Below are 14,145 nucleotides of genomic sequence, written 5' to 3'. Positions count from 1 at the left end.
CACACACACACGAACACACACACATACACACACACACCCAAGTTACACACGTACACACGTACACACATACACACGTACTCACTCACACGCACTCACTCACTCTCTCACACACACTTCACTGTACACACAAAACACACCCCCATACGCACATATAGACAGACGGACATACACACCTTTACAAACATACACACACACATACACTTACGCACACGCACAAACACAAACCAACCCTCTCTCTCTTTATCTCTTATACAAACAGACACACCCCCACACACACATGTACATACGCACGCATGTACGCACGCACACTGGCACTCACAGACACAGACACACACACACATTGACTCACACAAATCTCATACACACACTCATACGCACATACACGGTTGGCCTAGTGGTAAGGCGTCCGCCCCGTGATCCGGCGGGAGGTCGTGGGTTAGAACCCAGGCCGGGTCATACCTAAGACTTTAAAATTGGCAATCTACTGGCTGCTCCGCCTGGCGGCTGGCATTACTATGGGGTTAGTGCATGCTAGGACTGGTTGGTCCGGTGTCAGAATAATGTGACTGGGTGAGACATGAAGCCTGTGCTGCGACTTCTGCCTTTTGTGTGGCGCACGTTATATCTCAAAGCAGCACCGCCCTGACAATTATGGAAACAAACAAACAAATACGCACATAGACAGACGGACACACACACCTTTACAAACAAACACATATACACACTCATACACACAAACTCATGCACACACACATTCACACACACACACACACACTCCGGTTGGTCCGGTGTCAGAATAATGTGACTGGGTGAGACATGAAGCCTGTGCTGCGACTTCTGTCTTGTGTGTGGCGCACGTTATATGTCAAAGCAGCACCGCCCTGATATGGCCCTTCGTGGTCGGCTGGGCGTTAAGCAAACAAACAAACAAACACCCACACACACACACTGTACATACGCACGCACACACACACACACACACACACACATTGACTGACACAAATCTCATACACACATAACACACACTTATACGCACATAGACCGGCACGGTTGGCCTAGTGGTAAGGCGTCCGCCCCGTGATCGGGAGGTCGTGGGTTCGAACCCCGGCTGTGTCATACCTAAGACTTTAAAATTGGCAATCTAGTGGCTGCTCCGCCTGGCGTCTGGCATTATGGGTTTAGTGCAATGACTGGTTTGCCCGGTGTCAGAATAATGTGACTGGGTGAGACATGAAGCCTGTGCTGCGACTTCTGTCTTTTGTGTGGCGCACGTTATATGTCAAAGCAGCACCGCCCTGATATGGCCCTTCGTGGTCGGCTGGGCGTTGAGCAAACAAACAAACAAATACGCACATAGACAGTCGGACACACACACCTTTACAAACAAACACATATACACACTCATACACACACAAACATAGTACACAAACATACACACAAACTCATGCACACACATTCACACCCACACACACACTCTCTCTCTCTCTCAAACACACACACACACACACACACACACCAAGTCACACACACACACACACACACGCACACACACACACTCACTCACACGCACTCACTCACTCTCTAACAAAAAACTTCATACACACAAAACACACACCCATACGCACATATGGACAGACGGACATGCACACCTTTACAAACAAACACACATACACGCACACACATACACTTATGCCCACACACACACTTACACACACACGAGTACAGATTCTTGCACGCGTGCGCACGCACACACACACACACACACACACACACACACATACACACACACAAATACACACACACCACACACATACGAGTACAGACTCATGCACGCGTGCGCGCACACACACACACACACACACACACGCACACACACACACACAGTAACACTAACACATGTGCACAAAATGAACACAAACACACACACTGCGCGAGAGAGAAAGACTACAGGGAGGCATGACGTCATGATGCATTAATTGACGTCAAAGACTTTCGACCGTGACGTATTCTTCTTACGCGAGCTTTATCCATAGACTTGGAAACTACGGAATTTCTACCCGTCCAAAGCGGCCTGGGGTGGCGTTTGCTGAAAAAATGGGGGCGCCTATTTTACCCACCGTATTTTTGTTAGTATGGTCCCCATTTTTGGTGAACTTCCATCTCCAACTGTAGCACGTAGCCGGGCACAACGAATCCTTCTTTATCATGTATTATTCGGTGTGCACATTTCTCAAATCGATTACAGTATAGCGTTCACGGGATACCTCCAGCTTCGCTGGGATAACCATACATTTCCTGCGGCTCAAAGCAGAAGGTTTTTTTCTGACAGATCGCAGGCGCCTGTGCCACATTTAAAGTGTAACTAAACAAGCAAAAAGGAAAAACATCGCTCAGCAACCTTTACACTTTGATATGAAGAAGGGCCTCATACACTGTCGAACTGCGAAAAAAAAAATTTTTTTCTCTCACTCGGACACTGTTTGACGGACATGTGAAGTGCGCGCCAGGAACGACAATCTTCTTAGTTTACCTGATTAATGCCCTTAATTTTTGGTTCTGGTACTTTCAGTTCCGGCTGTTGTCATTAATCTACCAAAATAAAAGATCAAACGGAGTTTTCGATTTTTATTTCATGGTTCAGAAAAATATTGCTTATTTTCTGAAGTCAACCGTTTTAGCGAATCTTTCTTTGATTCTTAAAAGTCATTTCAGATTTTTGAAAAATAGTTAACGGTTAGTAATTACCAATATATCGTAAACAAACATATCGATAGGTTTTGGTAAGAAGACACAAGTGCGATGAATGTGGTACCAGTATTTTTGTGGTAAGTAAGGATGCATTTCTTTGCTGTAAGCACATTTACAATGCACATTTAATCTGTTTAGCAACATAAACGAAAGCATGGTACAGTGCCGCTTGTTTGTGGTCTATCTTTTCGCGGCAGATGCGTAACAATTAGGGTCTCAGTTGGAAAAAGCTGCTCGGAACCAGAGCAGATTTGGCTTGGGTTCTTTGAGTGTGAATGATCGACGAGTGGCTTGACATTTTTAACGAATCATTACTGTAGCCTACTTGAAACCATCATCTGTTTCTGAATTTGTCATCAGTTATGATTGAGCAGTCTCATAGGAATCGTCCATAAAAAAAAGGGCAGACGATTCTGAATCACACAGGCTGCTGTACAAAATCAGATCTAAAACGATATTTTGAACTGCGACGTCTGCGTAAATGCCCTGTAACAAAATATCTTGTCCTGGTCATGTGTATACACATCAGCTTCTATTGGGAAGATCAGTATTTTATATTAATCACAAATACAAGATTAGAAATAGTTCTGAAGATCGCCTTTGATTTCAGTTTCAGCGGCAAACTAGCAGATCTGTCCAAACCGGCATCGTTACATGGTTGAAACTTGAATAATCCCAAATAGATCTGAGTGGGGGTAAGTTTTATAGTATTTCAATTTTTTACGGCAGTTTTATTTAAAGATAGTGTAGTGGATGTCTCTGGTGAAGACTACAGTTATATGAATTTTTTGTTGTAATATTAAAATGATTGTTCTTTATTTACACAATTGAATAATTTGTATTTATTTGTTTGCAGATGACGGCATACTGAGTGCTCCAAGAACATACGCCTGCTGGCATTTTGTGTCTTTTCTGAAGACGTTGAGGCAAGCAGAAGTCACTGTCCTGGCCACACACACACAATGACATGAACAAGAAATGATATTTTTTTCATGGGCATATCCAGTATTAAAACTTTATTACCATGCAAACGCAACGATTAGAATTTAGAGAAGGTCATCGGTCACACACACACACACACACACACTGGGCGGATCCGGAGGGGGGTTCCGGGGTTTCCGGACCACTTAGGAGCCGGCCTTTGTATTCTAAGTCACGATTTTGGAAAGAAGTTGCAATTGGCTAATTAGTTTGCTCAGGTTGCGCCAGATCGATCAATTGTCCTTGTTGCGATTCAAATTTTTCTTCTTAATATATTTACTTTTTTGGAAGGTGTATTAGGGGATGTTTCTTGGCTCAGATTGATCCATTTTCCTTGTTTTTATCAACATTTGTCGGACCCCCCCCCCCCCCCCCCCCCAAGGAGGTTGAACGCTTCGCGTCTTCAACTAAACGCTTCGCGTCGTCAAATTGTCCCTAAAAGAAATTTGGAAACTCCCCCTTAACAAGAAGAGCAAACGCTCGATCGAGTCACTTTCGCAGTTCTGAATATTATATGAGGCATCAGATGGACAGGAAGAAATTGCTATTCACAACACAATACAGATGTAAATAATTTGATGTAAAGAATAATCCTATAAAGTTTGAATCAAATCCGATGAATAGTTTCAGAGATATGATATTTCAATTTTTTTCCTTCAAGACATACCTGTGACCTTGAAAAAGGTCAAAGGTCACCAAAGCAGACGTCAAAGTGTAGAGGTCACTGGGAGTCACGTTCACATAAAATTTGAGCCCGGTCACTTTTATAGTTTCCGAGAAAAGCCCAACGTTAAGTTGTGTGTTGCCGAACAGAAAAGGCTAGTTATCTCCCTTGTTTTTCTGATAACGTTCGTAAAAGGCTACAGATGTAAATACTTTGATGTAAAGAATAATCCTACAAAGTTTCAATCACATCCGATGAACTTTGTCAAAGATATAAAATGTCTAATTTTTCCTTTGACGCTGACCTGTGACCTTGAAAAAGGTCAAAGGTCAACGAAACCATCGTTAAAGTGTAGAGGTCATTGGAGGTCACGACTAAACAAAATATGAGCCGGATCGCTTTGATAGTTTCCGAGAAAAGTCCAACGTTAAGGTGGTGTCTACGGACGGCCGGCCGGACGGCCGGCCGGCCGGACGGCCGGCCGGCCGGACGGCCGGCCGGACAGACTAACACTGACCGATTACATAGAGTCACTTTTTCTCAAGTGACTCAAAAATGATGTGATCCGCCCCTGCACACACACAAACACACACAAATAGAGAAGTAATAAATGGATACAGTTTTTCTTTATTTAAATTACAATCAGATGTGGTCGTAGAACAGGCACTGTAAACAAAACCTAGCATGATATACCACTTGTGTGATGTTTCGGTCAATATCTTTATTTTCCTTTCAGAAATACATTGGCGTTTTGAATGTCAAGGGAAGTGATACAAATGCTGCAGCGGGCTATCAAGAACGCGAAGGCAAACAAGGTAAATACCTACTTCTGACATTAGTTTACTTATTAACTTTTCTATACTGGCCATTATCTCCCCAGTCTCTCCCCAGAAACTGGCCATTTGCATGGGTTTGCAAAAAAATTCTCAAAAATAAACAAAACAAGATGCAGCCTTCAAACTCATAGGTTTTATTGTGAATATATTGCTAAAACATATGCCAAAGTTTGGTTTCATTGTTGTGAAAAAAATAAAAATATGATGTCCAGAATTTATTGGTTTATTTTACGCAATACGAAAAAGGGGGTATGAATTTTGACTTAGAAGCATTTTTTCTTATGAAGGCTCTGTTTGCAACAAAACTGTTTCTGTGTACTTGTATGAAGATTGTGCTAACACAAAAACATAACAAATACCAACTGATTTTCCATTTGGTGGTCATGTAAGCATTGTGAACATGTCCGAAAAATCTGATCACACACCATGTGGTCGACATGCAGACCTGAACGGCCAGTGTATGGTGGCAGAGTTGGAAAATAGGATAAGTCTTGATGCCAATCCTTCATCAAAAACCGAAGAAAATCGTCATTGTAATAAGTTTGCTTTATTCTAAATCAAACGACTAGGATAGATGACAGACACAACGACAAACACATTCAATTCTATGTAAAACATACACAATGCGCACGTTAACAAGCTGGCCATAACAATGTGCCCATCGTGCATGAAGTGTGGCTTTGGTCGGATTAGTAGCTGTGCTTTGTCTGCGATGCTAAACATGAAATTTTGTTAAAGCGACGATTTAGCAATGTTGTTGTTGCTGCTGCTGCTGTCTGTTCTTGTCACGACATCTCGCCATATAACAGTTTTTTCCCTCCTGATTCTGAGAAGAAGCTGTTTAATTGTGATATCAGGCCAAGGAACCCCTGATTTTCACTTGGAGCATTCTCAAAGAAACTTAGCGTATGTTAAGAAAAATGAGTGTACTCCACACTTTGTCTTTTGTTGTTCGTTGTCGTTGCATGTCTACCGTTCCACAGCCACCTACTATAAGTGCAAGTGTTAAATGACGTATTTCCACAAAAGACTGCTTGCAGAGAATCATGTGATGCCAATGACAGGTAAGGACATGTGGTGATACATACTACGTTTTGGAACCAGGGAAAATGCAGCACAAATTATTTATCAACCAAATTGATTGACTTGTGCACCATGACAAAAGTTTTCTTTGATCCATAAAAGGTCTTTTGCCAGAAAAATTGCTCTGAACATCAAGTACCCTGCAAGTTGTCACACATTTACATTATTGAAATAAAAAGAAAACACACCAGTAACCAGGTTAGGTACGTTAATATCTATAATCAATATCTCGGCACGTTACTGCCTTCTTCGGGATGGTAAGCTGAACATTATTGAACAAAATAATCGGTTTAGATTGTATACTTTGATTCCTGAACGAAGAAGCAGAGGTACTGCATACAACTAGGACTGTAATATCAGCTTTTGCCTGAAACACACACACATACACTAATAAAATTAATGCAATGTCATTGTATGAAGCCAGAACAATCACTAACTTACATAGTTGGTCACACAATTACCCATCACTGAACAATAAATCGAAGTCGGGTGGATTCAATGACTAAAGCAGTAAAGGCTTTGAAAAAACCCTCATCACAAAACATCCCCCCCCCCCCCCCAAAAAAAAAAAGAAATAAAACAGGTTGAGTATATATATAGCGCAGTAAACACCATGCAGGTACAAGCAAAGATTTGACAGTGATTATCCTTGTTTTATATAGCACACATTTTCTAGTTTTAATATCTCTCTCTCTCTCTCTCTCTCTCTCTCTCTCTCTCTCTCTCTCTCTCTCTCTCTCTCTCTCTCTCTCTCTCTCTCTCTCTCTCTCTCTCTCTCTCTCTCTCTCTCTCTGTGCATGGAAAGTAATTTATTGACCTGTGGGTTATTTGCGTTTGTATACACATTGGTGATTCGTAAACTATGTTGAAAGAGATTGTCAAACAATATTATATGGGGTGTCTTAAAAAAAATGTATATCAACAAAATCTGTCATTATTATCAGGCACACGGTTTTAACAAAGCTATGTCACAGAATGCAACATAAGTGGCTTAAAAAGTCGTGTTTTTGTGTGTGCAGGATATTCGCAAGGACAGGACCTCAAGCTGAACCAGCACAACAGCGATGCATTCTTCCATGGCTTCCACAAAAGTCTTTCACCTATAGCGGGCATTGCATACAGATAGTCCAAAGAGGGTTATCTTTTTAAAAATTCTTTAGACCAATTATCCCTCTGTTCCCATGTTAAACATGGAATAATTCTGGACAAATGCGAGGACGTTAGCTTTTTTTTATTTTATTTTTTTTATCATTTTACTTATCATTAAAACTTGTTTAGATTTCGATTCGTAAACCATTTACAGTAATCCTTTGTTTTTTTTAACTTTGTTCATCTTACCACAGTCACTTCGTTGTTTAGATTTATCATTAAATTTGTTACCATTATGCAGGAAAAATGTAGAATAAAACCAGGAGAGCTTTCGGTAGAAGATATTTCCTGTGTCAAAAGTTAATGCTTATTCTGATTGATGGGTGCTCCAAACTAAGTTATTTTGACTGCCTTATTCGAATTCATTTCCAAGACAGGGCTGAGAAGTGGAGAAGCTTAGGAGAGTATCGTAAAAATTGTCTGGGTGTTTATGCAAAACTTTCGAATATGTCAGATTTTACTTTAGAGGATTTTAAATACTGTTAACTGACAGTAATGCTATAACTTCTACACCAATTGACTGGATAACTTCATATTCAGCATACTTAAACTTGATTTTATGCATGTGCAGTTCACAAAGTGGCAAATTTGTAGGTTAAATTATCTAACTTTTGCATCACCAATGACACCAACGCTTTCATGTCTGAGGATTGCTCTGAACCTAGCTGTAACTGCATGCTTTCTTCAGGTCATCGATAGCCTGGGGGTTGAAGGGGATGTTTTTACATACTCAGACATTCAAAATAATCAAAAAGGTAAAAGCCTGAAGGGTTTAAATTAGGTAAAAATGGCTACCGCTCAATGTCAAAACTCGTTCTGTTTAGTCGACCCCCGAATTTGGAGAAAAAAATTAAAATTGCACAAAAGTCAGACCATTCAATTTACAAAATTGCCACTTACTGGAAAGGCAGAACATAAACTGAAGTTAATGAATACCATATATAAAATAATTGGTTCAACAGATGCAGAAGTAATTTGCATGGTTGTGGGTGTCCTTTTTAGGGGGGGTCAACCCTGTAGAAGAGACGATTTTCTTTAATTATCAATCCGTAATATATTGTTTGTTATGCATACAAGATTAACATTGACAAATACTTCAAGACTCCTCGTTGATCTTAAGAAATGTTGGGGTTTTTTTTGTTACTGACCGATTCACTTTCTATTCACTTTACTCTACATAACTCACGACAAGAAAAGCAAGGGAGGTAATTTCTTCGGAAGAGGTAATTCTCTCCCCTCAGAACGATTGTTGTAGTTTGTTTGATTTTGTTCCCTTCTAATAAGTATTATTTAAAATAGATCTTTACATCTTGATGTGAAAGGCGCAGTACCCCTCTCCCCCCAGGATGTTAAATTCTAGGTTGTGTCCATGTAAAATCCTGATCCTTGTCAAGATCCGAGTTGGTTTTTCATGCAACAGTGCCTCTTTATGCCACTCAATTAGACATACTTTGCAATCCATAATTGCACGAAACTAAGTACAGGAAATACGTTGTTGTCGTGTTTTTAATATTACATAATGAAATAAAAAATGTCACAACTGGTTTCGTGTTGGGCTTTCTCTCTCTGTCTGAATCTCATAATTACTTCCTTCTGAGGCCTGAAATGTGTTGCAGGCATTGTTCAGCTTACATTTATTGTTACAATTTTTGTGGATATGTTATTAAGTGTGTCTGTGTTTCTATCATTCGTTATCAGTGTGGTTAAAAAAAAAGCACACGTCAAAGTAATTTACCCTTCATCATTATCAAAACATGCAGATACAGGTAATAAATATTTGTGATACTTTAAACAAATACAATGTTTGTTTGTTGCGTCTTTTCTTTTTTTCAGAGCAAACACACATCGTATTTGTTCAAACGTGTATATTCTGCACTTTCTAATACCCTGCATGGATCTCCAAATCAAGAATAATGAAAAGTCGTCTAATAGCCCTGCAGCACTCACACGGACATGATAGAAGCTTGCATGCATCAAACACTGTACATGAGGAATTGTAGTTTCTTTGCATGCATGCACCCAGGCTCGCTGTCTTCGGCTAAAAGAGCTTACCGTTGGATCTTCGCTCAGACAAATGTAGCTGTCTTGTCCACTTGCTCCTGTCGCATAGATCTGCAATGTGCAACATCATCTTTGATTAATAAGTCTGAGGCACAGACAAACACACACGCGCGCACATTTGCGAGAGAATGCACGTCAGTCTATTCAATCAAACAGTATAAAAACATACCACAGACGTGGTGGTGGAAACTGGACATTCGCCGTATAACAAACTCAAGAGATTCATTTGTGTGTGTATGTTTAATCAAAAGTTCATCTTGGGCACATTCAGTCTGTATTGTAACAGGACCCATCCCGTAAAAACTTCGAACAGATCTATTAAATTCTGAAATCCTTGACAAGTTTTTTTTCCAATCATCTGTATCTGATCGAAGTATAAAAAAATAAAAAAATCAGCCAGTACACGCATCTACCCCCTCACACGACAATACATATGTGGCGAAAAAAGGAATCGAGAGGGGGGGAACAAGGAATAAATTAGATCCAGAAATAATTCCACTTCATCATTCCAAAATTCAAGTGTGAAGTGATCGGATACTGTGGTAAAGATACGTGCTTGGTATCACAACTGAAAATACAAGCCCTAGGGTTTTAAATCAAGGAAACAATTAAAGGTAAGGAAAGATCAACAGAAATGTCGAGAACATGTAAAATATTGTACTTACAATCCGTTTCAGCATGCTCTTCGAATAATAATTTCCCAGTCAGCCTCGTGCTTACGACTTCGACAGGATGTTGCCTCTCACGCTGAGCCAGTACATTTGGAGTGAATTCAAAGGCCAGAGATGCAGTACAAGCACATTAGTTAGATCCCATTCATTTACATTGCTACCTTGCCCAATTTATGGCTATTTCTGTTGGTAACATCACACATGTGGCAAGCAGTGCTTGTTGCCGACTCTGCTGGGACAGGCAGCAGACGATTTTATTTAGGAACCAAATTCTGATTGGTTAAAACATAAAACCGGAACTCAAAGTACCACTTGTTCTTTGGAAGTATCAAATCAAGAACAGATAATCAGGTAAATCTGAAATGGGTTCAACACTTTTAAAAAATCGTAGTAAATCAGAAAACACAGTAAACGTTGGAAAAATCGTCCAGTATCGCTTCTACAGGTCTATACTTGGACAAAACATGAAGCAATTCAGTAAAGCTGACACTTCAAAATGTCTGTTTAGTTACACTTTAAGCCCACTGATCTAAAAATAGAAGCGGCTGTATCTCTTCCACAAATGGTCTCTTCTCGTTTTGACTTGCACAGATTCTTCTCATGTGCCGTGTTAGTGGCATGTAACTTATTAACCACATTACTAAATGATGAGTTAGTGTAAAATTCCCAGCGGCAAACAAGTGTTATTCCGATAACGTACCAGCTAGACCAGTGAAGACTACACTGAAATACGACTGCATCAGTCCAGTAAATGAATGGTTTCCGAATTATTATTTCAAGGCAACAACAATCGGAATCGAAAACGTGTAGGGTTAAGAACGTTCTTACCATGTATACAACTTATTACCAGCCTGCCTCATGCGTGCAGACAAGCAATTGCTGTTTTTGAAATGAGACTGCAGTGCAGTGGTTCGATTGCCCTAGCCGCCTAGCAGACGACATAAACCCCGCAGCAAATTAACATGTTGGGCACATGTGAACAAACAAACGATGGGGACATAATACGTGTAGTGTTCACAGCATGCTTACGGTTCATATATATATATATATATATAGTACCAGTCTCCCCGATGAGTGAAGATACAACACGAGAAACATACCACATTTACTTTGAAAATGTGCTAACCGTGGCCTTGGAGTCAATTCAAGGGGCAACACTCTGGACAGTCAATCTGTCGAAGCTCGATGAAGGTTTCGAATCGCAAATAACTAAGAGCACAGTCCTTTCTCCGAGTTTAAATGAGGTCTCTTGAAAGATCATCACTTTTTAGCTTAACGCTACACTGGCATTTACCAACAGAAATTAAAACAAGAGTTTGCGTGTGACGAAAGCACGACACACTTGAGACAGCCCACACAAAAGTAGATCTGACACAAACCTGACCACACAGTTACGCCTATCAAAATGCGCGTTGCAAAATGTGCGTTTTGAATCTTCTTTTTTCTCAGGCGGTACTGACAATATCGTTATTAAAACAATCCCAGTGCACTAAGGGATTTATAGAGCAAATCTCGAAAATAATTATTGAACTCAGCGCCATGCGCTTCGTTCAATAATCAGTGAATTTTCTCGATTTGCTCTATAAATCCCTTAGTGCACTGGGATGTCTCAATAACTTAAATAATAATAATAATAACAAACAAGAAGGGCAAAGCCCATACGACTCACATGCTTGACCTTGACCTTTACATGACCTTGACCTTCAGGGTCAAGGTCAAATAACTAAACCTAGCCATGACATGACATCATACACTAAGAACTGCTTTACACATGTTTCCTACCAAAATACATGTGACCTTGACCCAAGGTCAAGGTCATCCAAGGTCATGCAACACAAAGCTGTTAATTCAAGACATAGGAAGTACAATGGTGCTTATTGGCTCTTTCATCTCAGTTAAATATTCCTCCGCTTACGATGCCTGAAGTAGTTCACGCACTCACTCATTTAAAGCAAACGGGTACCCGGGGAATAGACGGGCTTGATGGAAGGATTCTAAAGTTATCAGCCCCTGTAATTTCTGACACCCTCACTTACATTTATAATCTCTGTTTAGAAAAAAATTATTTTCCAATAGCCCTCAAGCAGGCTAAAATCATTCCTCTGTTTAAATCTGGCGACAAGAAAGACCCCTCAAATTACAGGCCGATTTATATACTGTCAGTATTATCAAAACCAGTGGAACGACATATAAACAAACACCTATTATCGCACTTTGACCTCAATCAATTATTTCACCCTAACCAGTCTGGATTTAGAGCTCATCACTCCTGTCACACTGCCTTAGTCTCTCTTGTTGATCAGTGGTTGGAAAAGATCAACGATAATGAATTTTGTGGAGCTGTTTTTGTCGATTTTGCCAAAGCTTTTGATGTAATTGATCACAAGTTGTCACTGAGGAAACTCACATTGTATGGACTCGGGATTGATTCTGTTGAACTTATAACTTCTTTTCTTATTGACAGGCAACTGGCTGTATACGCAAACGCCTCAGCATCAAGTATGCAGGATGTACGATATGGCGTACCACAAGGGTCAGTTTTAGGCCCTCTCCTCTTCTCTATATACATAAATGACCTTCCCCTTCACATTGAGAATTTATGTGAACTTTTTGCAGATGACACAACCATACATTCTAGTAACACAAATTTAAGTCGTTTATCAGAAACACTGCAAGAAAGTTTAAACCAGTTGAGTGAATGGACTGAGCTAAATCACATGTCCCCAAAAAACAAAAAGCATGATAATAACAACTAGGCAAAGACGCCAGAACATAAGTTAGTTAGTTAGTTAGTTAGCTGTTGCTTTTCGGGTCCAGCGGACCATAATAGGCCAAATCAGGACCCCGCCAGAACATAACCTCAATATTTCACGATCTAACGGTTAATAATAAACTTGTTGAAAAAGTCGACAATCATAAAGTTTTGGGAGTGACCATTGATAACAACCTGTCTTGGTCACACCACATCGAACAACTGTCTAAACAAGTGTCCAAGAAGGTCTATCTATTATCTAGAATCAAGCACTTTCTGAATTTGGAAGCCAGGAAATTATTCTTTAATGCTCATATTCAGTCTGTTTTTGACTACGCGTCTACCTTGTGGGACTCAGCAAGTGAAAATTCATTCAAACCACTAATTAGATTACATAAACGAGCGCTTAAAGTAGTCTTATTAAAGAAAACAACCCTATCTGAGTTAGACTGCATGAACTTAGGCATTCTTCCTCTGAAGGCAAGGCTAAGTTATAATAAAGGTACCCTTATGCATAAAATTATTCATGGATGTGTACCTCAAACCATATTTTCCAAATTCACGTTAAAAACTTCACGCCAATTGATGAGACTGAACATGCCTCTGCCTAGGATTGACCTAATCAAATCTAGTTTAGTCTATTCAGGTATAGCAGTCTCTGGAACACTCTTCCGACAATCCTGCGGCAAACTAGCAGCACAAACGTTTTTAAGACCAGATATACGTCTTATCTCATGAAGTATAAATAAACATCTGTTGTCGCTAGAATGGTTGTTAAAACCAACAACCGGTGCTTTTTAACAATGTATTTATTATTTTTATATACACTGATTCTTTCGAATGCAGTGTATGTCCATGGGCATGGCACTTACAACGTTGTTGCGTCAGTGCAATCTACTCTATAATTCTTAACTCATGTCAAATGAACTTACATTTTTCATTTAAGCAATGTATTGTATGTAAATTGATGATATGTTCTTACTTTCATTTCTATTATAATCATGTAGCAGTAGTTTGTTTTCTTTACTTGCTTATTCTTTAGCAATTTTAGACTAGTCCCTCTTTAGGGCGAGGGCCAGATGTAAAAAAGCAGATCACTGCTTACTCTATTACCCTCGTAAAATAAAGAATTGTTCTTGTTCTTGTTCTTGTTCTTTCTACCATGAGATATGGTCACTTTTAGTGGTTCACTACCTTATT

At 39.9% G+C, this 14,145-nt stretch overlaps 1 long non-coding RNA gene across 2 annotated transcripts; it reads left to right on the top strand.

Annotated features, from left to right (window-relative positions):
* The first annotated feature begins 3,174 nt into the window (after positions 1–3,174).
* Positions 3,175–9,004, top strand: LOC138976376 (uncharacterized). Of its 2 annotated transcripts, XR_011458968.1 has the most exons (3): positions 3,175–3,443; positions 5,130–5,208; positions 7,332–9,004. It is a non-coding gene; the product is annotated as an uncharacterized lncRNA (long non-coding RNA). The 2 variants fall into 2 exon arrangements; XR_011458967.1 differs by lacking the exon at positions 3,175–3,443 and having other exon boundaries at positions 4,671–5,208.
* The last annotated feature ends 5,141 nt before the right edge of the window (positions 9,005–14,145 follow it).

The sequence above is a fragment of the Littorina saxatilis genome, linkage group LG9, assembly GCF_037325665.1.
Source record: "Littorina saxatilis isolate snail1 linkage group LG9, US_GU_Lsax_2.0, whole genome shotgun sequence".
Taxonomy (NCBI): domain Eukaryota; kingdom Metazoa; phylum Mollusca; class Gastropoda; order Littorinimorpha; family Littorinidae; genus Littorina; species Littorina saxatilis.
Note: the sequence above shows the minus strand (reverse complement) of the source record. Positions and strands in the feature narration are given on the sequence as shown.